This window comes from Eumetopias jubatus, unplaced genomic scaffold (assembly GCF_037043125.1).
Source record: "Eumetopias jubatus isolate StellerSeaLion01/CBP00866 unplaced genomic scaffold, mEumJub1_p1.0 scaffold_9, whole genome shotgun sequence".
In the NCBI taxonomy this organism is placed as follows: Eukaryota; Metazoa; Chordata; class Mammalia; order Carnivora; family Otariidae; genus Eumetopias; species Eumetopias jubatus.
In genome coordinates, this window is record NW_028274815.1 from 109,849,225 (window position 1) to 109,873,140 (window position 23,916).

Genomic DNA, 23,916 nt, shown 5'->3' on the forward strand with positions numbered 1-23,916 from the left:
ATCAGTTTAATATTTGCGAAGCATTAAATCTGTACAGATGTATCATCCCTACACTCCCTGGAAGGATAAGAACCTTTTCCTTTCTCTTCTTTGGCTTCTGTATGGGGAAATTGATGAAAAGAAAGATGTTTTCTGGTACCTTGAATTAATCAATTTATTCAGCAAGATGGAAAATATAAGTAGAAGGGAATGAATTCTGTTTCGTTTTGTTTTTTTTTTTTTTTAAAGATTTTACACAGAAAGCGAGAGAGAGTGGGGGTGGGCAGAGGAAGAGAGAGAAAATCTCCTGCACATTCCCAGAGGAGTGCGGAACACAACCGGGGCTTGATCCCAGGATCCTGAGATCGTGACCTCAGCAGAAACCAAGAGTCTGATGCTTAACCCACTGAGCCAAACAGGGGCCCCAAGGCCTGGATTGTGTTTTAAACAGCGCCTAAGGGCAGGATTCCTGCCCGCAGTTTGCCCAAGAGGAGTCACCCACTTCAGCTGATTGGTCATAGGATGGTCACCTGACCCGAGCTGGGCCAATGAGCTTCTCTCGGGAGATTGGAGTAGCGACTAAGGGATTCCAGCTCACAAGGCTGGCCTCTCAGAGAAGACTTCCTGGGTTCCTGGAAGCCCTCCAGGCTCTGGATGTGCCTCTTACTGAGCTCTCCCTGCAGCTCTGACCTGAGGTCCTAGAGAAAACACCATGTCCTCAGAACACAGTCCCCCGATGGTGTTCATGTTACCTGCAAAGGAAAGAAGCTTACCAATACAGAGTAGTGGCTGAGGGGTAGGGGAGAATATTAATGGGAGAGCTTTGTGTTTATAGGTCAAGGGGAAAGTACAAGTAGATAATTTTTTTTTTCTACACAAAACGCGGATCAGTGGTCTTCTTGTTCCAGGGTAGCTGACACAGTTTGCAGCACCACCCTACAGCTGCATTTTGGGTTCAAAGGCTTTTGTGGCTGGGCTGGGAAGCACATCACCATTTATAACATTGTTTCTAAGGGAGACACATTCCAAGATCCAAACAATGAATTTAGTAAAGAATGTTTGGCTTTTAGGAGGGATGAGCAGAGCCGGCTGTACCCTGGGGGTTGGCTACCCATTAACCATTAGGCTCCCTTCCTTTTAGACACAGGGAGACTCACCCTGCAGGGTTGCGGCATGTATTTGGTGGTGGTGGTGGGGGGGGTTTGTGATAAGAGGAAGGAAATAGATACGGGGCCCCGCAGCTCGGGTGCTCTAAGCCTTCCTCTGCACTGAGAGTCCTCCGTCCAGGGATGGATGAGAGAGGGAGGTGAGAGGTGGACAAAGAAACTTGGCCTCCTTCACTCACGGTAACGTCTGCCCACCCGCCTGTCGAGTGGGGATTTGCTTAGCCGGCGCTCAGCTCAAACCCCTTTTGGAATAAGGCGGGTGTTAGAAAATGAATCCCACACTGTCTGGGGAATCCGGGGCGCTCGAGGTGGGCTCTGCGAGGCAGTGTGACTGTTCCCTGGGAGTGGCTGTCACAGCGCGGGGCGAGCCAAGGGACTTGGGCCAAGACTCCATCCGGCTTGAAGAGGGCATTGGCGAATGGGGTGAGGGGAGCCAGTCCATCCTCTCCACCCCTGCACTCCTACCCCCTCCCCGCCTCCCCAGCCCGGAAGAAGCGCTGGCAGCCCGAGCCCCGACTCGCAAGAGGGGAAGGAGGGGAAGGAGGGGACGCGCAGCCCCAGCATTGTCTGGGAGGGAGGGGAGAGGCTCCGCCCCCCAGGAGGAGGGGAGGGGAGGAGGGAGGGCGGGAGACGCGGGGAGGAAGAAAGGCGAGGGAAGAGGGGCGGGGGAGAGATGGAGAGCTAGAGAAAGACGGGGAGAGAGGCCGATCGGACGCGGTAGGGACGGATAAAGGCAGGGGGGCGGGAGAGAGGGCGGGAGGGGCGGAGGGGAGGCGAGGAGGGCGGGGCGCCCGACCCCCAATCGCGCGGCCGCCGCCTGCGCTGCCGGGCTGGATTTGAGCCGGGCCCGCCGCTCGCAGACCCGGACTCGGGCTGGAGCAACGCCCCCCCCACCCCCGTGCCGAGGCGCCCCCACTTTCCAACTCCGCGGGCGATGCATCCGGCTCTGGACGCAGGCAAGGTTCGGGGCGCGGGGCACCGGGCGCGGGATGTGGGGCGCAAGGTGCCGGGCGCGGGCCGGTCCTCTCTCCCCGGCCTCCCTTCAGCTTCGCGGAAAGTTTTCCCGCGGTGTTCCCAGCCTGGTCCAGGTCAGCGCCTCAGTCCTCGCCTGCCCTGGTCTCCTCTCTCCTCCCGGGGCCGCCGGGGGTTCCCGGGCGTGCGGAGCCCCCAGGGGCCGCGGAGGAGCCAGCCCCTGCGCGCCCAGCCTCTGGCCGGAGAAAGTTGTGGCTCCAAGCTCGTCTTCCCCCTGCGACCCCTGGGGGTCCTTCCTTCCCTCCGCACCAAGGGCGGCGACAGGAAGGCGCCCCCGCCCCATCCCCGGGGTCCCCGGGACTCCCTGGCGAGCTGGGGCCCGGCAGCAGGTGCAGGGCTGGGAGGCCCGGACAGCGTGGGGGAGTGCCCGACCCCAAGCGGGTCCCCGTCTTCCCTGCCCAACGGTCGGTTCCCCAGAGGCGGGTTCCAGCACCTGGCGGGGGCAGGCGGCGCGCCCGAGGCTCCTTCTGAAGGGCGCGGGGGCGCTGGGGCCCTTGGTCCTCGTGGCACTTCCCGTTGCGGTCTCCCCGCCCGCCTCCCCAGCTAGCGCCGAGGTCGTTGGGGACCTCAGCTTTGCGTCCTCTCTCGCCTGAGAGGGGCAGGCTCCTTGGGCGACACAGGCACTTCTGCATTTCGGGCGCCTGCTTTGCATTCAGCTCTTAAACTGGGAGAACCCTAGGGACAGCTCGGAGCAGCGCGGTGGCCCGGCAGGGCGACGGAGGGCTCCATCTTACTGTGGGGCTCTCTGTGGCTCCTGGGTTGTTCGCGCACCTCTGCCACTCACTCAAGTGACAGCAGGAGCCCAGCGCTGCGCTTCTCAATGCTGCACGGACTTTATTCCCAGGTGTCGGGAATCCGGGTTCTCCCAGAGGACGGAGGCGGTGACTAGCGTGGGCCAGGTTTCTAGTAAGTACCTTCATGTGATGAATGAAAATTTGAACCAGGGAGCTGCCAAATAATAATTCATCCTGGAGTGGGACTCTGTTCCTGCCCCAGCTGATCTTGGTACAATGGGAGGAAAGAATTGGAAACAATGATTCTTTTAAACAGCTGGGATTCAGAGCCAGGGGCCTTGTTTCCAGAGCTTCTGGAGAAGGAATCTGGGGTTGGATTTATTTTACTTACCAGTCTGCACTTATTTACTGGGAACTTTTTCTGCAGGTGGTCTGAGGAATTAAAGACACTTCTCATGGCTAAGATAGATTGGGTTTTTTGAGGGGAGGTGTTTTTTCGTTTTGTTTTGTTTTAACATGTGTCCAAAGGCGGTGTCCCAGGGACTAAGTGTGGAGTCAGCCTGGGAGGTGCCCACTTGGGATCAGAGACCCTGGAGTGGGGTGGTGAGTGTGGGCACCAGCTGTGCTTTCTCCTCTGGACCGGGCAGCCCACTAAAAGAGGGCCTCACGTGGTGGCTGAGCTCGGAGAGGTGGGGTAGCTTGGGAAAGATGGTAGGTGGTTCTTGCCCTGGCTAGAAGGAAGGGAGCCAGAGATGTCGCCCGCGTGGGCACCTGGGAGTGTGGGCTGGGCTGGGGAGGCTGTGTGCCCAGGACTCACAACCAGACCCCCCCTTTCAGAACACAGGAGAGCAGGGGTGGCCTATCGGGAGACAGGATGATCTCGCTGGGGTAGAGCCGAGATGTATCCCATGTTCCTTGCTATCATTTTTGTGCTGTTGAAATCCAGTTAGAATGAGGGGCATCTTTAGGGAGCCTGGCTGAAAGGAGGCCAGGTGACCTGGGTGGGGCCCGTGGGCATGCCCCCCTCCAGGGGAAGGCGGGGGTGGGGTGGGGAAGGGGTGCCCTCTGCACCTGACTGCGTGGGCCCCGGGCGTGTGTACCTGTGCCTCGGGTGGCAGGATCCCCACCTTCGTGAGGGGGATCTCATCCCGCCCCCGGGGCTCCAGAGCCCCCGTCTCTGCATTTCTACACAGCTTCTGTTCAGGGCCGCAGGCCCTCTCTCCAGTTTGTGTTCTCCTAGAGGTCACTTAGCAGTGGTAGCTGCCCTACACCTGTTTTCCATCCCTCAAGTCTTCCGTTTCTCAGCCGCGCTGTCCTGCCAGGGACCTTTCAGTCACCCCCTGGTTTTGCTTTGATTTCTTTGTCTATTTCCTGGGGCCCCGGAGCCAAGCTTCGTGTCTGCCTTCTGTGCGTGAGCTGCTTAGGAATGGCCAAGAGACTTGGCTGGAGAGGTGCCCAGCACTGCACATCCTGGCACCTCTGCTGGAGTGCCGATGGCTGGCCCACAGCACAAAAGAACTTGGCCGGATGATTGCCTTCAGTACTCCCTAGGATCCTCGGGCCGGAGGTGTCCTCACTGGGAGACCCGACTGCCAGAGAATCCTGCTGGGAGTGCGCGAAAGGGACTGGGACTTGCCCATGTCTCCTTCTCTCCCCCAGGGTGAGAACCCGGGCAGGTCTCAGCAGTGTGCTCGGAACAGAACAGGGCGGCCAGTCTTTGACTTCAAGATAGAGCTGCTGAGAGCTGCTACCACTGGGTTCCTAAAACTAGGGCAGCGGTCCCCTTCTGCCACCTCCCTGTTTCTCCCACCACTCCTTACAATATGGTCCAGTGATTTACCCTAATGACACACTGTCCTATTTAAACACCTCCCTGCATCTCCAGAAGACTTTTAAGTGAGTCCTTAAGGTGGGGTAAGCTCCTGCAGACCTGTGATTGCTGGTTTCAGTTCTTTGGCCTACTTGTGGGTTCCCATGGAGGGTATGTGAAGTTGGAGGGAGAGGGTAGGGCGGGAGGCACAGGGGAAGCAGGGCACAGTAAACAGGGACATCCTCCAGACTCAGCCGGCGGGGCGTCCAGTGGGTCATTTTTGATCATCCCCGGGATGGCAGGCAGACTCTGGAGCCTGTAATCACAGGTTGATGTATCTGCTTGGGATGACAGCTTGAGGCTGCAGGACTCCTGCCCAAGCCAGCTGTGGCTGATTCAGAGAGGGAAACCTTACGCCGAAGAAGGGGGCAGGGAAGGGCTCTTGGCTAATTCCCGTGAGATGAGCAAAGTGACATAGAAGGGCTTTTCCTATTCATCCCATTGATAAAACTTGACAAAAAGATACCTGTGCTGTCCTTGGACATCTCAATCCAAAGTGATTTGGCCAAGTAGGCTTATTTCACCAGCGTCGCGTTTCCCCCTAGTTGGCACTCAGTTAAGTGTTTGATCAACTGCTCATTTCTGAACGAGTAATGCAGGGTATTGGATTTGGAGTTTGAATGGCATCTTACCATTTCCAGCCGCACGATATTGGGCAATGTGGTAGATACTGTCAGCATCCTTCCTGTGTTCCCTTGGCCTCAACCAGCGACTGATGAGAGAAGGTATATAAATACCCCAGCTCCCTTGCTTCTCTGCTGGGGTGGCATGGGGGCTTGTGCTATGTTGTCCATCAGAGTTGCCTTGTAACTGGCTTCCTTCACAGGCTGCTGTCCCTTCCCTGTTTCACTTTCCAGCCCTCTTCCACTTGCATTGGGATCCTTGTTTTAGGGTTAACTTCGGGGGGAAGGCAACCTAGGATAGGCTTTAGGCTGCAGTTAAACAGTCATGTAAGGCCTCTGAGGCTCAGTTTCCCCAAGTGTAAGATGGCAGTTCTAACTATCTCCTGGTGATATTGTGACGTGCATTCAGACGGGAGCCTGGTACACAGCACTCAGGCAGCCATCTGCTGCTCATTGGTTAAGATAAAAGGTGCCCTGGCAGATTTGGGAGTGAGTATTCTGATGGCCCGTGAATGGCCGATCATAACGCTTTGGAGAGAGGCTGTCCTTTGGCTAGGTGAGGAAACTGAGTGCACCTGCTCGTGGCTGTCACATCTAGGCTGTGACCAGTGATAAATGCTGAACAACTGCATGAGTGGCACTGGGCCATCCTGGAATTCTGCTGTGATCTTTCCTGCTAGCGAAGGGGCAGTCAGCAGATATTAGCCGAGCCGCCGTCTGCCTTCCTGGTATAGCGGCTTCTTTTTATGACACAGGCGTGGTGTGTTCCCTGAGGAGGTGGCCAGGGCGGTGGGGAGGGAGGGGGCCGGTTTCTTATGGAAAGGACAGTCCCTACTTTCCTGAACTGCTATGCAATGCCACGGACACCCAAGTGAAAGCCGAGAAAAGTCCACGTGGTGAGAGACCTTTGTATGGCAGAATTCGACATCCCTGCTGTGATTTTACTCCTAAAGCTCTGTTGACAGTCCTCCCGAGGGAGTTCCTGACTCAGCAATTGCACAGGTAGGAAATCTTATCCTAAGGATATAATTGGACAAGTGCAGAAAAATATGTGCACAGGGATGTCCCTTGCAGCATTCTTTGCAATAATAACAACCACCGAAATGGAGACTAGACCCCAACAAAAAGCAAACATGTTAATTATGGTCCAGGTATCCCTCGCTTTTCCAAAGTTGTTTGCCTTAGGCCGCTTGGTTTTTATGAAAGATCTACGTTAGTACCTGTTTTGCTAACAGAAAGAAATCCGAAGAGGATTTTTTTAAAAAATATTTTATTTATTTATTTATCAGAGAGAGAGAGAGAGAGCACAAGTTGGGGGAGCAGCAGAGGGAAAGGGAGAAGCTGAGCAAGGAGCCCGATGCGGGAATCGATCCCATGTGTACCTGTTAGCAAGATGTTTCCCGAGGTATCAGAAAAACCTAAGAGAGGTTATTTTGGGGTCTGGGAACGCTAACACATTTTCCCATATAAATTAATGGTAATTGTTCCTTTGCTTTATGCGTTCATAGGAGCCCTCTGCTTTTGGGTGGCAGGGAAGACCTGCATATCTATGCACTGGAATACCATGGGGCTACCAAAAAGATAGGGGAGCGATGTGCATTTATTGCCATGTGAAAATATGATACTTCTCAAAAGCATTACCAAACCATGCTCTTTGTAAAATATATCCTCCCCTCTGTTTGTCTCTGGAAGGATGTACAGGCAAATGTTCATGGTGATTGTCTCTGGAGTGGTGAAATTTGGGGGAGATACTGATCTTAGTCTTCTTTTAAGTTAAATATTTTTATTTTTTATCTTTAATGATGGCAAAATATACATGATAGAAAATTTGTCCTTTTCATCATTTTTAAGTGCACAGTTCAGGGGCTGTCTGGTCTGTTGCAGCAGGATATCACAGACTGAATGAGCTGAACACTCCAGGGAAGCCTTTCTTGCGGTTCTGGAGGCTGGGCGTATGAGGTCAGGGTGCCCGCACAGGTGGGTGGGAGGCTCTTCTGGATCTCAGACTTCTCATTATACCTTCAGGTGGCAGGAAGGATGGGGGGGCTCCGCGGGGTCTCTGAGAAGGACACTGATCCCATTGGTGAGGAGGGAGTCACCCCCTTGAATCATGCCCAAAGGCTCCACTTCCTAATGCCATCCCATTTTGGGTTGGGATTTCAATATAGGAATTTGGCGGGACATAAACATTCCGACGACAGCAGTGACATAACGTGTACTCCCAGCCTTGCACGACCATCACCAGTCTCCATCTCCAGAGCTCTTCCGTCATCCCCCACAAAGACCCTGTACCCATCAGACATCAGCTTCCCATTGCCGCCCCGCGAGCCCCTGGTAACCTCAATTCCACGCACGGTCTTTGTGAATTTGCCTGTTCTAGGTAGCTCATAGAATTGGAATCATTCAATAATTTTTTGCTTCTCTGTATGTGTCAAAGAAATAAAAATGTTGGGCGCCTGGGTGGCTCAGTCGTTGGGTGTCTGCCTTCTGCTCGGGTCATGGTCCCGGGGTCCTGGGATCGAGTCCCGCATCGGGCCCCCTGCTCAGCGGGAAGCCTGCTTCTTCCTCTCCCACGCCCCCTGCTTGTGTTCCCTCTCTCTGCTGTGTCTCTCTGTGTCAAATAAATAAATAAAATCTTTAAAAATAAATAAATAAAATCTAAAAAAAAAAAGATTAAAAAAAAAAGAAATAAAAATGTTTGTTTTACATAACAAGGAAAGAAAGAGCCCTGCGGTAGAGTGGTGGTGTTTGGTCCCAGGTGATTTCATTTCAGGCAGGGCCCCGGGACCCTGGCCATCCGTCCCGCCCCTGCCACCCTCCCCTGGGGTGGGGCGCAGGCAGCCAGGCACTGACGAATGCAGTGCTCCCGGCCCCCGGAGCTGGCCGCCGGTGTGGCTTGCTGGTTGCTGGCAGCTGGGCCTCAGGCCCCAGACGGCGGCTTCTGTGGTGAGTTTGAGTGGGTGCACTTGGGGTTCACCGTGCCTTGAACCTCAGAGCTGTCTTGCAGTGAGTAAGGTCCAAACCAGGTAGAGGTGGGTTATTGGGACCATCTTTCTTGAAGGTTGAGCATGACAGCCTCGACATTTCAATTTCGAGCGTACTTTGTGTGTGTTCCAGAACCTGGGGCTCAACTAGACCTGCTAAATCGTGGGGATGGCTGCTGAATGTTCTGTCGGCGGGCAGGGCGAGGGCGGCTGGCGTGCAGGGAGGACGTTAGCTGGTGGGGTCCATGAGGCCCCAAGGGCTCCGGAGAGATGGGGGTAGCCTTAGGTAGGCGGCGCCCTCTTCCTGAAGCTCCATATGGGATCCTACAGTTGATCACACAGACGTTTGGGACAAGGATTCTTGTGTATGTGACAAGGTGATCAGGGACGTGGTGCAGTGGGGTGGGGAGAAGGGGAGATGGTGTGTACGCTCCAGCCTCAGGTCGACTCTGAGGTGAAAGGGGGTTGGGAAGCTTCGGGACCCAGAACTGGGAAACCAGGTCATGCGGCTCTGTTTAGGCGCCACGGGAGTGGATTAAGTGGCTTTTCAGTGGGACACCTTGTTCTGTGGGAAAAGCTTTAAGTTCCTTGGTAAGTGAGCTCCCAGAAGGGCCTGTCGGGCTCTCCAGCGAGTCAGTGAGGGTTTAGGTGTGGGAGGGACAGACCTGCCCACTGGACTCTGGAAGTTTCTTTACCTGGCTCTGCCTGTTTTCTCTCTGCCCGGTGGGAGGCTGCTCTTTTAATCCTAGACAGGCGGGGGAGTGTAAAGATTTTACAGAGCTGGCCTTTGAAGCCCATTTGGAGGAGAAGTTCTGTGTTTCATGATGCTGATTTTTCTTTAGGGTTAGTCACTGGCTGCAGGGCAGGCAGAGGGTATGAATGTGGTTTGGTGGAAAACTCCCCCTCAGCCTCCTGGAAATGCTCTGGAAACCCCCAGATGTGCCGCCTTTCCTGGTACTAGGAAGGATCTGAGATCTGCTGTGTGAGGGTGAATTTTTCCACACACAGGGTGTTAAGGACATGAAAGGAGGGTAGGTGTGATCACCCCCTGTCCCCCATGGCTTTCCCAGGGGAGGGCTCAGCGCACACTGGATTCGTCCTTTGCTTTTTCTTCCTTACTGCTTCTGGAGCGCCAGGAGCCTGCCCGTCTTGGCTGGGGAGGAGGTTGGGGAGTGGAGGAAGTCTGCAATCCTGGCTCTTGGGTTTCCATTCCTGGCCCCAGGTAGCAAGGAGCAGAAACCCCAAGATCTCTGCACACAAAGCTCAATCTTAGCCTCTAGCACCAAAAAAGGAAGAGCTGCTGGGGTTCCCGAGGAAGGGGAAGTGAGGTCAGAGATGAGTCTCCGAGAAGTCACTCAGTAAACAGGAAGAGTGGCCAGAAAGAAACCTGTTCTTGTAGGAAATGGGGAGCTGGAGGCAGCCCCTCCTCACCTGCCCGCATAGGTCAGCACATCCCCGCAGAGCTGAGAGGCTAGCCACAGACAGTGAGTGGGGGCTCGAGGCACAAGGACTGATCCAGGCCTCAGGCCCTCCCTGTGGGACTGGGTTCCACCTAAATCCCATAATTACTGGGCTGGAGGAAAGCTTAATTTGCCCTTCGCCAGGTAGAACATGAAACTACCCTATAAAATAGCCCTTGGTTTTGGGAGATGCAGGTCAAGGAATGCTTCGTCTATTTGCCTTATTAGGGCCAGTGTTGCCTCTGCCAACTTCCCACTCTTTGCCTCAGCCCACCTCAGCCATACAGAAGTTCACACGTTGCTGAATCTTAGCCCCTGAGGGGGTAATCTTGGCAGAGCCCCTCTGGTGGGAGGTGATGAAGGGGCTGCTTTAGGGAGGCAGATGTGACAGGTCCTTCTTTGGTGGGTCTGTCGAATTGGAAGGTTGGCTTTCTAGGTCTCTGGTTCCTCTGAGCCAGTCTACATTCTACACACACACACACACACACACACACGCACGCACGCACGCACGTACGCGCGTGCGCGCACAGACACACACACAGGTTTTTCTGTCTAGAGTTTTTACTTCCTTAATGCCTTTTTTTTGGTCTTGCTCCAACACCCTGGTTCTCTGATATGAGGTTAAGGGCCTTTGGGTTTCCTCCTAAACATCCATCCAGAGGGTCAAAAGCTTGTGGACACTGGTGGGACTTTCCTACAAGCAAGTAGTTGCTCATCCGGGCCTGTGAGGTGACTGTTTGGGCGAGTCCCAGTGGTCACTTTCCAGGTCACTCACCTGGCCCCCCGCCCGCTGGTGTGGAATGGGAGGCAGGCCCTTCTGGCAGGAATCCCAGGACTCTTTCCTCAGATCTCTGCTCCAGCCACACTGGGGACTCAGCCCTGTGCACAGAAGGCCTGAGCAGAGCGGGCCAGGGTCCCAGTTGGCGGCAGGAAGAGCAGGGGCTTTGCAGATCAAGCTGCTCTCGGGGAGCTCAGCATGGCTGGAATCTCTGCTCTTCATCTGGAGAGGGTGGGCCAGGCAGGGGCTGCCTCTGGGGATGGGAGCCAAGTTTCCCGTCAGCAGGGGCCTCCTACCTGTCATCAGTCAGCCCCCCTGGCTTTTTCCGGGTTGGCGGAGCAGGTGTTTTGTGGGACCCATGAACATGAGGGGTAGCTCATTCTTTGGACAGGGGTAGGTGTGACTTAGGGTCTGTGGCAGGTGCCTAAGTCCCTGGCGGGGGGTCTCTATCCCTGGCCCCTTGCAGGGTCTGCTCTACCTACATCCTGTCCGTCCAGCCATTGACTCAGTTGCCTGCCTTCTCCAGGCCCACCGGGCCCGCTGTGGCTGGCAGCGGAAGCCTCCCCTCCTCGTTCCTGCCTGCCCTGCCCAGAGCCCCCCATATCCAGCGCTTAGCCAGAGCATCACAGAAGGAGTCCTGGGCTTCCTGTCGGCTCTGTGACCTGGGATGAGTTGCCTAACCTCTGGGACCTTCTGTTTCCTCATCTGTAAAATGGTGAAAATGAAGCCTTCCCTGTGGGTTCTTTCTTGTAAGGAAGAAGACAAAGCTTCTAGAGCCTTGTTACCAGCAGTGTGAGTGTCACTGGGGAGCTTGCTTGTTAGGAATGCACATCCTCAGACCCCATCCAGAAGGACTGAATCAGAAGCTGGGGGTGGGGTGGGGTGGGGGAAAGGAATCTGTACTTAATGAGCCCTCCAGAGCCTCAGGTCCACACTCCAGTGTGACCCCTCCTCAAGGATGCGGCTGGCTCAGTTGAGTTTTAGCTGAAAACTCTTTTTTAACCTTCACCTCAAGAGGCTTCTGCTTTGCCAGAACTCACACAGTCCCGGGGTTTGACCCCACCCCCCTCCTGGCTGTGTATTTGGGGACAAGTTACTTCGCTTCTTTGTGCCTCATTTGCTTCATCTTCAAAATGGGGATATTGAGGTTTCTCCGTGGGGTTGTTGTGGGGATTAAATGAGCCAAAGCAGATACTAGGTGGCCCACAGTAAACTCTCATTTATGGTAGCTGTCTATGATTCACATCTGGTGTTTTGTTATTAGCCCAATAATAAGAGTGTGATTGTTCTGTTCTTGATTGGTGGGGGAAGGTGTCAAGGTGCCTCCTGAGACTAGTCTTCTGCTAGTTCTCCTGAGCTAAGCCCTTTTCCACCTGCCCACCCCTTACCAAATACCTTCCACTCCCCAGACTCTTTCCTGAGTGGAGTGATTGGGAGAGCCGTGAGGGTGGGTCCTGAACGCCTGGAAAAGGGAATAGAGGAGGTACGTTCGCGGAAGGGGGGATCAGTGAGGTGAACAGGCCCCAGAGAGGACCCAGGCCTGGCCAGTAAGTGGGCCTTTTATTGGATAAAGGTGGAAGGCAAGGTGTGCCATTTCCTTTCCAGGCAGCCTGAATTTTGCCCATGTCTGGGACAGGTTCAGGTTCAGGAACCAGGAGGTGGAATCTTTGGTAATCTCTAGAACTTGGCAGGGTCCCAGGCCACAACTCTAGTCTCCTTCCTCGGGTGGTGCAATAGGGCTGGGGCTTCCTGTTTGCCACTGACACTTCTTCCTGTCCCTATACCAAGGGGCTGAAGTATACAGGGGTCAGCCCTGTCTCCTCTGTAAGCACTGCTTGGTTACAAAACAGAGCCCCTCAGGAGACCTGATGAGACAGTCTTTAACACTACAGTATGAGGCACTGTGTAAGATAACTTTCGACTCCAACCCAGGAGCTCCAGATTAACCTCCCCCTCCCCGGGAGGGGGGCAGGGTAGGACTCAGAGAAGAGGTGGGGACAGGCCCCAAAAAGGGAAGCTGTGGGCCTTCAGTGAGCATTTCCTTTGTTTCTGGGGCCCAGGGCTCGCTTCCTGGCTTCTGTGGTGTGGTGCCCCGATTTGCGTGTCACGGGGCCCTTTGCATCAGCTAGCTCTGTCCCTGTCTACACCGACCCTTTGGGATGCTCTACACCGCCCTCTCTCCCCTTTGAGATATTAGTGATGCGGAGAGGGGTGCTGAAGACCCGACTCAGTTTGCTTTTAGAAAGCTCTATTCCTTCCATTCCTGAAAGGCTGCTTTGAGATGCATTTGGTGGTGTCCTCAGTTTACACAGCTCTATCCCTATCAGATTTCTAGGTTGTCCTCAGCTCCGGTTGTACATTGGCATACCCTGGGAAGGCTATAAAAATGCTAATGCCTGGGCCCCTTTCAGAGGGTCTGATGTCATTGGTATGAGTGACAGCCTGGACATGGGGAATTTTGAAATCAACCCTGCCTACTCCCCTCCCCCACCTCCCTGGCCTCACTCAGGGAGGGTCTAAGAAGCATCTAGAATTCGAACCTCTGAGCTGCTGTGTGTCTTGAGGCCAGCTACTTCTCCTTCCCGCTTTGGTTTCCGCTGAGGCCTCGCAGATTGCATGTCCCTCTCGTCTGTTAGAGGGGGGCTCTGTGGGGTTTGCGCCCCTGGGAATTCTCCGTGGAAAGCCCTCCCCTGTACTGTCTTAGAAACTGGGACTGCCTGGGTCCTGTTAACTGGTTGGGGCCCCCCGACCCCCATCCCGCCCCAGTTGCTGAGGTCAAGGCTCTACCACTGGGAAGACGGTGTAGGAAACGAAGCGGGTTCTTTGTCTCCTCTGGGCTTTCCTGCCAAGGGCTGGCTTTCCAACCTTTCTGGGCTGTGTTTGCCCTTCTCCCTCCGGGGACCCTCCAGTGGATCAATAAGATGAGAGACACGTAGTCTCGAGGCTGGAACAGAAACTGGAGGGCTTAGCCAGCGTCCCAGGGAGGCTCTGAGGCCAGATGAACGTGTGGTCCAGGTGCCCCGACAGAACGGGAGTGAGGGCCCCGGAGTTTGGAGGAACCAAGAGCTAAGAACACAGCAGATTTTGCTCTCCTTGAAGAGAGCTTTGGATGCCTTTTCCCACCTCCTCGAGCTCCTTGAGTGCTTGATGTTTGCCTTCCTCACAGGAAGCTGAGCTGGGGACTTTCAAGGGTTTGCACAGCCCCTCATTTATTCTTGGGGAGGATGGAGACACCTGTGAGTGTGAGGGTCTGTGAAGAGGAAGAGGGAGGGACCTTTTGTGCAACAGCTGCAGGGGTGTGATTTGTCCAGAGCTCTGGCAAGTGTCTGTCCCCATCCCTGCAGCTCAGCCTTGCACCTCGCCTGGCCAGCTCGTGCCGGCAGCTGCTTCCCTCCGGCTGCAAGGCAGGTGGGAGAAAGTGGATTGCTTCTGAGTCTTAGTTGCTCCCCCCGTCCTGAGATCAGTTCTTGCAGGGCAATGCCTGGGAGCTCATCCCCGTCCTCCCAGATGACTAGCCAGACGACTGACTAGCACGGGGGTAACAAAGGCTGGCCTGCCTGTCTGAAGGTGGGACAAGTCCGTGGAGTTATTCACACTCCAGAGCTCCCACGGGATCAGGCTGTGGCTGGAATCCAGCGAAGCCCCGGTCACCCAGCTCCTTCCCCGGCCAGGTCCTGCTTCCCTCACTTGCTTACAGGGTTCTCTTGAGAAAAGTTCCTCAGTAACTCATGTGCCCAAAAATTCTTGTGTGGGGCCCTGCTTCTGGAAATCCTCTTATCCAAGACAGCAGGAATCCACTCCCTTCCAAAAAAAAAAAAAAAAAAAAAGACAATGGGAAGATTCACAGGAGAGAAGCATAGGCTGGGAGCTGGGGTCCAGAAAGGGGAAGCTCCAGGCCCGGGAGGTGAAAGAAACACCAGACGGATGGTTTCTGTGTTCCATGGTAAGTGCTGTGAGGGACAGGCCGAGGTGTGAGCGCCTGCGCCCACCCCCGACACTGCCCTGGGGCAGCAGGGAGACTGTGAAGGGGGAGCTAAGTTTTGGATCAGGGTCTAGGGAGCATGTGAGTTTGCTTGGGTCTGTAAAGGAGCATGAATGGGCACACTCACGGAGCTTGAAAAGCAGGCCTAGAAAGTTCTCTGTGGCTGGGATTTCATCACCTCCAGTGGCTTAGGAACCTTCCAGTTTTCAAAACGTTCTCTTGGACCTTAGGGAAGGTTGTACAAGCAGGCATAATGGATGGGTCTTCCCGTCCACCACTAGCAAGGTACATGGTACTGCCCAGGCATTTGATGGAGCTGAAGAGAACCTAGAACGTTCTGCCAGGGCGTGAAGTCAGTGCCAGAAGGAAGGAATGACTAGTTGGTGGCCCCTGTGGGTCTCCAACGTGACTAAGGCCTGGGAGGCTCATGTCCCTACGTGGCAAGCCCAATGATACACACACACCTCAAGACATTTTAGCAGACGTGCTTCAATATACATTTTACCTCTTAAAGTCTTTCTACAGGGAAGTTGTATGACGATGTTCCTATAGGGAGTTCAGTAGGTTTAAATATGATTTAGAGGGGTGCCTGGGTGGCTCAGTCGGTTAAGTGACTGCCTTCGGCTCAGGTCATGATCCTGGAGTCCCGGGATCGAGTCCCGCATCAGGCTCCCTGCTTGGCGGGGAGTCTGCTTCTCCCTCTGACCCTCCCCCCTCTCATGTGCTCTCTCTCTCTCTCTCTCTCTCTCATTCTCAGTCTCTCAAAATAAATAAATCTTTAAAAAAATAAAAATAAATATGATTTAAACTTCCAAAGAGCAGCTCCACGTTAATTATTTTTTTTATGAATACTTCTTTATAAAGTTATTTTTCTATAAAATTTATGTGTCACATCAAAGTCGTCCTTTCATTTGCATCCTTTCTTTCCCCTTCTTCTTCTGTGTGGGCAGCTGTGAGCTGTTTCAGTTCTGTGTCTGAGATGCCGACCCACATGGGAAGCCCCGGTCTTCCTCCCCATCGCGCTCTCTCTTCCTCAAAGAGATGGTGACGGCCACTTGCCACTTCGGTGTTCTCAAGGCATCGTGGAAGTGTTGCTTGTAAATGATTCTTACAAGGCATTTTGGAGTACCGGAGTGCCCCATAAATTCTTGATAATAACAGAGAAGGCTGAAGAGTTGCAATGAGCCAGCTGAACAAATCCCTCTCTCCAAGGCTGTAGATGTTGGCAGGCATCCTTGGGGGAGGTGTCCCATTGAATCCACATTCCAGCCCCATCAACCATCTTCCTCTGACCCTTCCTTGTGTGAGGAACAATACTCTGTTTAAGGAATATCAGACTGAACTCTGAATTTCCAGCCCTTTGTTAGTTTTGCTGCTGTGTTTGCCTTAAAGTGAATGTTAATTTAGCTGAACCCCCCAACTCCGCCCCCCGCAAACCCCCAGCTGGTTGGAGGTAGCCAGTGATTTGTGGTGATGGTTGGAAAGTTTCTGAAGAGAGATGCAGATGTTGTCCTTGAGACAAAGAAGGGATTGGGTCCTAGAATCAGTGACCTGTACGTTTAATTCAGCAACGTGGTAGGCTATTAAATGTTTTCCTAACACGCCTAACTCAAGATTTGTAAAAGTAAGAAAAAAGGTGGGGAGACATTCAGGTTGGAGACAAAGACCAGGCAACAGGAGCCTGTAGGTCTGATACATAGCGATGGCCTTGCTAAGATCACCCAACAGGTAGTGATGGAACCTTGGAGAATCCCCACATTTGGGCCATTGGACAACTTGATTTATTACCAATCTGGCAAGTAAGGAAATAGTGATTAGGGAGGTTGAACATCTGTTCATAAATCTATTAACTATTTGTATTTCTTTTTCTGTGAATTAACTGTGTTCTTTGCCCAATTTTCTATTGGGTGTAGAATCTTTTTCTTGTGGATTTATTAATTTTACAGATTAATGACATTAGCCCTTTGTCATATTGTATTGTAAATGTTTTCTCTCAATTTGTCACAGATTGGTTCCATTTCTTTTTCTTTTCTTCAATTATACCTTCTGGATTTGGAATCTTTCATAGGAAAGTTTTTCCCACTTCAGGTTGATATATATCCTATGTTTCCTTCCAGCATTTTATGTTTTAATGTTTAAACTTTTTATTCATCTATGATTTCTTTTGGTGCAAGGAGTAGGGTAGGGATTTAGCTTCCCCGACCTCCCCTTTCCAAAGGCCAGTCAATTCTCCAACGACATTTAAAAAATTAATCCAACTTTCCCTGGCTATTTAGAAATGCACCCCACATTCTATATTCCCAAATATATTTGGGTCTATTTCTGTACGCTTATTGTTTCATTGATCTGCCTGCCTATTTTTTCTCAAGTACCAAATGGTTTTAATAACTGTAGAGAAGACTTAAATTCCCTAATTGGTGTGCTCAGTAGACTTGAGAAGGTGTGCTATCCAAAGGGAATTGTCTTAAGAACAGGACAGACTGCTTTCAGATGCAAAACAAAATTACTAAATTATAGCTTATGGAGGCAGTGAACAAAAGAGAGAGTCCTGCAGAAAATCCAATCCATGAGTTAGAAGATTAGCTGCAGAATTCTAAGGAAAAGAAGGAGATGGAAGGTTATGAGTAAAAAATGATATGGTACTTGGGGAATGGGGGCAGGGATGGATGGATGGATGGATGGATGGATGATTGGATGGATGGATAGACGGATGGACAGTGTTCGAGAGAGGGGGTAGAGACATTGCCGAAGAAGAACCAAGAATGGAAGGAAGAGAAGAGAATCCAAGAAAGAATAGAACATTTCCTTGGTTGGAGGAAGTCCTGAATGTTCAGGGTGAGAAGGTCTGTGGATGGCTAGGCACCGCTAATCTGACTTCGACACCAGCCAGGCTGCGGAATGGGTTCTGGCTGAGGTCCTGCATGACTGCTCAGAGGCTGCTCTGGGTTTTCTTCCTTGGGCTCCTACCACCAGCTTCTGGCTCTGCTGACCAGCCTCCTTTTCAAGGTACCTTATTCTCTTGGCTGCCGGGGTAACATGTCTCCCTCCTCCTCTTCGAGGGACTCCTTTTCCTCTGCCCCTCACTGCCTTACTGGGTGCATCGGAGCCCTGCCCCCGAGCCCTGCCCCCGAGCCCTGCCCCCGAGCCCTCCGTGCGTTCTAGACCTCCCTCTCTGGGAGCTCCGTGCGCTCACCTTCCCGGCCGCAGACCTGGCTGCACCAGAGGGTTCCGTGGGCATGTCTCAAAGTCCGCCCATGTTCCTCAGCTTGGCACGTGCGAATGTGGCACCACCCCCAGCTCCTGCATCATCCTGGACTCTGCCTTTAACCCCACGGTGACTCTGGCAGCGGGCTCTTTTCCAAACCTTTTTACTGGTGTATCACGACTTTTCCCTCTACCTCTTTAAACCCCCAGAGACGCTGTGACTCCGCCCCCATCGCCCCCGTCCCTGGATCAGGCCCCTCCAGGGGACCCCTGCCTCTGCTGTCTGCCACCATCCTTCCTCAAAGTAGGTGGGGTGGGGCAGCCGTTCAGAAGTTCAAGTCAGATCAAACCCTCCCCTGGTTTCCCGAGGGCTGCAGTAAACTCGATCATAGAGGGGGTGGTTGAAAACAACAAATTTACTCCCTCACATTCTGGAGGCCAGAGGTTTGAAATCGGTTTCATTGGGCCCCAACCCAGGTGTGAGGAGGGCTCTGGGGGTGGGGGGGGGCGGTGTGTGTGTGGAATCATTCGCTTGCCTTTTCTCACTCAGCGAGCCTTGGGCCTCAGCTCATGGCTCCTTTCTCTATCCTCATCCAGTTTAGTACATTCCCGTGTCTCTCTCTCTCTGCTGGGGTTAATGTTCCAGAAGCTCCCTCTGCCTCTCTTATAAGGACACTTGGAACTACATTTAGGGCCCGCCCAGGTAACCCTAGGAAGATCTCCCCATTCCAAGAACCTTAATTTAATCACACGGAGGGGGGGGCGGGGTACCTGTACCGTACAAGGTAACTTTCACAGGCTCCCGGGATTAGGACCTGGGTATCTTTGGGGCCATTATTCAGCCTACACGCCTCCCGTGGCACCTCGAACTCCTTGACGTGGTCAAGGTCCCAGACGCCCCCCCACCCCATCTTGCACGGCTCTGGGTGCGAATGGCTTCCGTCTGGACCGCTCTGCCCTGCAACTTTGCCAGCTTCACCTCATCCCTGAGGTCTCAGCCTAGAGGTCGCTTCCTCCAGAAACCCCTGGGACCCCACCCACGTCCAGATTAGGTGCCCTTCTGTGTGCTGCCGTAGCATCTGCTTCCCTTGCTAGAACAGTCTCCTGCTGTCCATCTCTTACTGCATCCTGGGGGCAGGGCTGTGCCTGTTCCCTTTGCTGTTGAATCACCATCAGTAAGCACAGATCGCACACGTCAGGCACACGAGAAATGTTGGTGAAATGTGTGCACTTGAACCTACATAGGAAGGGGACTTTTTTTCATTTTTAAAATTTAAATTCAATTTAATTAACATATACTGTATTATTAGTTTTAGAGGTAGAATTCAGTGATTCATCGGTTGCATATAATACCCACTGCTCAGGAGCGCCTGGGTGGCTCAGTCCTTAAGCGTCTGCCTTCGACTCAGGTCATGATCTCAGGGTCCTGGGATCGAGCCCCATATCAGGCTCCCCGCTCAGCGGGGAATCAGCTTCTCCCTCTCCCACTCCCCGTGCTTGTGTTCCCTCTCTCACTGTGTCTGCTTCTCCCTCTCCCCTGCTTGTGTTCCCTCTCTCTGTCAAATAAAGAAATAAAATCTTAAAAAAAAATACCCAGTGCTCATCACAGCAAGTGCCCTCCTTAAGGCCCATCACCCAGTTACCCCATCCCCCACCCCCCTCCCTCCAGCAACCCTCAGTTTCTTTGCTAGTTAAAAGTCTCTTACGGTTTGCTTCCTGCTCTGTTTTCCTTTTAAAAAGGATATTTTTTAAAAAAATGAGTATTTGGGGCGCCTGGGTGGCTCAGTCGTTAAGCGTCTGCCTTCTGGTCAGGTCATGATCCCAGGGTCCTGGGATCGAGCCCCGCATCAGGCTCCCCGCTCATCGGGGAATCAGCTTCTCCCTCTCCCACTCCCCCTGTTCGTGTTCCCTCTCTCACTGTGTCTCTCTCTGTTGAATAAATAAATAAAATCTTAAAAAAAGAAAGAAGGGTACTCACTAGTTATGGGTAATTGTCACTTAAAAAAAACTTTCTCACCAGTCTGATTCTTTCTTTCTTTCTTCTTTCTTTCTTTCTTTCTTTCTTTCTTTCTTTCTTTCTTTCTTTCTTTCTTTCTTTCTTTCTTTCTTTCTTTCTTTCTTTCTTTCTTTCTTTCTTTCTTTCTTTCTTTCTTTCTTTCTTTCTTTCTTTCTTTCTTTCTTTCTTTCTTTCTTTCTTTCTTTCTTTCTTTCTTTCTTTCTTTCTTTCTTTCTTTCTTTCTTTCTTTCTTTCTTTCTTTCTTTCTTTCCTTCCTTTCTTTCTCTTTCTTTTTCTTTCTTCTTCTTCTTTCTTTCTCTCTCTCTTTCTTTTTCTTCTTCATTTTTACAGTATATATGTATTCTGATTTTTTTTTTTTTAAAGTAGTGTGGAGCCCAACACAGGGCTTGAACTCACGACCTTGAGATCAAGACCGGAGCTGAGGGGGTCCCTGGGTGGCGCAGTAGGTTAGGCGTCTGACTCTTGGTTTCTGCTCAGGTTGTGATCTCAGGGTTTTGGGATCGAGCCCTTTGTTGGGCTCCCTGCTCAGCGTGGAATCTGCTTGAGGCTTTCTCTCCCTCTCCCTTAGCCCTTCTTTCCTGCTTGCACAAGCTCTCTCTGTAAAATAAATAAGTAAATCTTAAAGAAAAGACAAAAACAAAAACCTGAGCTGCAATCAAGAGTTGGATGGTTAACCCACTGAGCCACCCAGGCACCTCTGGACTCCAATTTTTATGAATCTTTTTTTCCTTTTAGGAAAAATCAAAAAGTTAACATTTAGAATTTAGAGAGAACAACTGTGTTCTTAGGGTACCACTTTTGGGTACACAGTTGGAGATTGAATTTTCTGAATGAAATTCAGCCTTTCAACTCCCTTCCCCACACTGATGCCCCTGTTTTTAGGGGGCCTCTTGTATTTGTTTTCTGCAACCGCTTTAACAAAGTGCCAAGATTTAGCAGCTTAAAACAACGCAAATTTATGGTCTTAGGGTTCTTTAGGTCAGTACCTACAGGGTCTCACTGGGCTAAAAATCAAGGTGTCAGCAGGGCTGTGTTGTAGAGGACCTAGGGAAAAATTCATTTGCTCGTCCTTTTCAGCTTCTAGAGGCTGCCATGTTCCTTGGATCGTGCCCCTCTTCCTCCAGCTTCAAAGCCAGTGACAGCAGCTTGGGTCCTTTTCACATTGTATCACCATCACGCTGGCTTTTCTGCCTCCCTCTTCCATTCTTTTTTCTATCATGGCGAAATACACATAAAACGTATCAACGTTATCATTTTTAAGTGCACAGTTCTGTGGCATTACGGACATTCACACCGTTGTCCTAGCAACACCACCATCCATCCACACAAAGCTTCATGTCGCCAAACTAAAACTCTGCTTGTTAGACACTAATTCCCTCTCCTCCCCGGCCTTGGCAACCAACTTTCTACCTTATGTTTCTATGATGTTGACTACTTTGGAGACTTCCTATTAGTGGAATCATACAGTATTTGTCCTTTGGTTGCTGGCTTATTTCACTTGGCAGAATGTCCTCAAAGTTCTTCCATGTTGTCGCACATGTCAGAATCCCCTTCTTTTTTAAGGCTGCATAATATTCCATGGTATGTGTCTACCGTGCATCGTTCATCCATCCATCCGTTGATGGACGCTTGAGTGGCTTCCACCTTTTTGGCTGTTGTGATTAATGCTGCTATGGACCTGGGTGTATAAGTATCTCTTCAAGATCCTGCTTTCAGTTCTTTTAGGTATATACTCAGAAGTGGAATTGCTGGATCATCGGGTTGTTCTATTTTTAACTCTTTGAGGAACTGCTGTACGGTTGTTCACAGTGGCTGCACCATTTTACATTCCCACCAACAGTGCACAAGGGGTCCAATCTTCCCACATCCTCACTGACACTTATTATCTCGTGTCTTTTTGATACCAGCCATTCTAACAAAAATGAGGTGATATCTTATTGTGGTTTTGACTTGTGTTTCCCTAATGATTCTGATACTGAGCATCTTTTCATGTGCCTGTCAATCATTTGTATGTCTTCTTTGGGAAAATATCTATTCAGGTCCCCTGCCCATTTATTAATTGGATTATTTGGTTTCTTTTGCTCTTGAGTTTTCTGTGTTCTTATATAATTTGGATATTAACCCTTTACCAGATATATGGTTTCCAAATATTTTCTCCCATTCTGTAGGTGACCTTGCCATCTTGCTGATTGTTTCCTTTGCTGCACAGAAGATTTTTAGTTTTATGTAGTCCCACTTATTTATTTCTACTTTTGTGGCTCATGATTTGGGTGTCATAGTCAAAAAATTGTTGCCAAGGCCAATGCCAAGGAACTTTATTTCTGTTTTCTTCCTTAGAGTTTTATGGTTTCAGGTCTTATGTTTAAGTCTAATTCATTTCAAGTTAATTTTTTTAAAGTAGTCTCCACACCCAACATGGGGCTTGAACTCATGACCTCACGAATTGCATGCTGTACCAGCTGAGCCAGCCAGGTGCCTCTCAAATTAATTTTTGTGCTTGGTGTAAGATAGGGGTCCAATGTCATTCTTTTGCATTTGAGTTTCCAATTTTTCCAACATTCATTGTAGAGACGGTTCTTCCCTCATTGCATATCCTTGGCTCCCTTGTCAAATATTAATTTTATGTGCATGGGTTTATTTTTGGGCTTTTAATTCTGTCCCATTGGTCTATGTGCCAGCATCATGCTGTTTTGGTTGCTATAGTTTTTGTAATACATTTTGAAATCATGAAGTGTGATGCCTCCAGCTTTGTTCTTTCTCAGGATTGCTTTGGCTGTTTGAGTTCTTTTGTTGTTCCATATAAATTTCAGGATCATTTTTTCTGTTTCTGTGAAAAATGCCATTGGAATTCTCATAGTGATTATGTTGAGCAAGAGGTGGCTTTGGGTAGTATGGACATCTTAACAATATTCTTCTGATCTGTGAACATGGGATATCTTTCCATTTGTTTGTTTTTTTCTATTTCTTTCATCAGTGTCATTTAACTTTCAGTGTACAGATCTATCACACACTTGGTTAATTTATTCCTAAGTATTTTATTTTTTTGATGCTACTGTAAATGGGATTATCTCTTTTTCAGATAGTTTGCTGTTAGTGTATAGAAACACAACTGATTTTTGAATGCTGATTTTGTATGCCGCACCTTTACTGAATTCATTGATTAAGTCTAACCGTTTTTTGGTTGAGTCCTTAGGACTTTTTTTTAAGATTTATTTATTTATTTGAGAGAAAGAGAGAGAGAGAGAGAGAGCATGCATGAGTTGGGGGAAAGACAGAGGGAGAGGGAGGGAAGCAGACTCCCCACTGAGTGTGGAGCCTGACGCGGGGCTCCATCTCATGACCCTGACATCATGACCTGAGCCAAATCAATAGTTGATGCTTAACTGACTGAGCCACCCAGGTGCCCCACGGAGTCCTTAGGATATTCTATATATAAGCTCATATTATTGCAAACAGAGACAATTTTACTTCTTCCTTTTTTATTTGAATGTCTTTTATTTATTTTTATTGCCTGATTGCTCTGGCAAGGATTTTCAGTACTGTGTTGAATAGGAGTGGTGAGAGTGGGCACCCTTGTCTTGCTCCTGGTCACAGAAGAAAAACTTTCAGTTTTTCACCGTTGAGTATGATGCTAGCTGTGGGCTTGTCGTATCTGGCTTCTATTATGTTGGGGTATATTCCTTCTATACCTAATTGGTTGGAGTTTTTGTCATGAAAGGATGTTGAATTTTGTCAAATGCTTTTTCTGCATCTGTCGAGGTGATCATATGTGATTTGCATGTGTGGAACCATCCTTGTATCCCAGGGATAAATCCAACTTGATCATGTTGTATGATCTTTTTCATGTACTGTTGAATTTGGTTTGCTAGTATTTTCTTGAGAATTTTTACATTTACACTCATCAGGCATATCAGCCTGTAGTTTTCTTGTTTGGTAGTATGTTTACCTGGCTATAAGAGTATCAGGGTAACACTGGCCTCATAAAATGAGTTTGGGAGTGTTCCCTCTTCTTCGGTTCTTTGGAAGAGTTTGAGAAGGATTGGGTATTGATTCTTCTTTAAATATTTGGTAGAATTCACCAGTGAAA

General features: G+C 50.7%; 1 protein-coding gene across 8 annotated transcripts in view; it reads left to right on the forward strand.

The window, feature by feature from the left end:
• The first annotated feature begins 1,267 nt into the window (after nt 1–1,267).
• RASSF2 (Ras association domain family member 2) overlaps nt 1,268–23,916 on the forward strand; it is a 42,244-nt gene continuing 19,595 nt past the window's right edge. The window contains exons 1-5 of one of the 8 annotated variants that reach the window (XM_028118640.2): nt 1,788–1,862; nt 3,022–3,083; nt 5,423–6,406; nt 7,289–7,381; nt 7,573–7,738. The gene's annotated coding sequence lies outside the window, so the exon portion shown is untranslated. Of the gene's footprint in view, nt 1,326–1,787; nt 1,863–1,953; nt 2,107–3,021; nt 3,084–5,422; nt 6,407–7,288; nt 7,382–7,572; nt 7,739–8,290; nt 8,351–23,916 lie in introns of those variants that run through there. The other 7 variants (XM_028118639.2, XM_028118646.2, XM_088026710.1 and 4 more) reach the window with 7 other exon arrangements.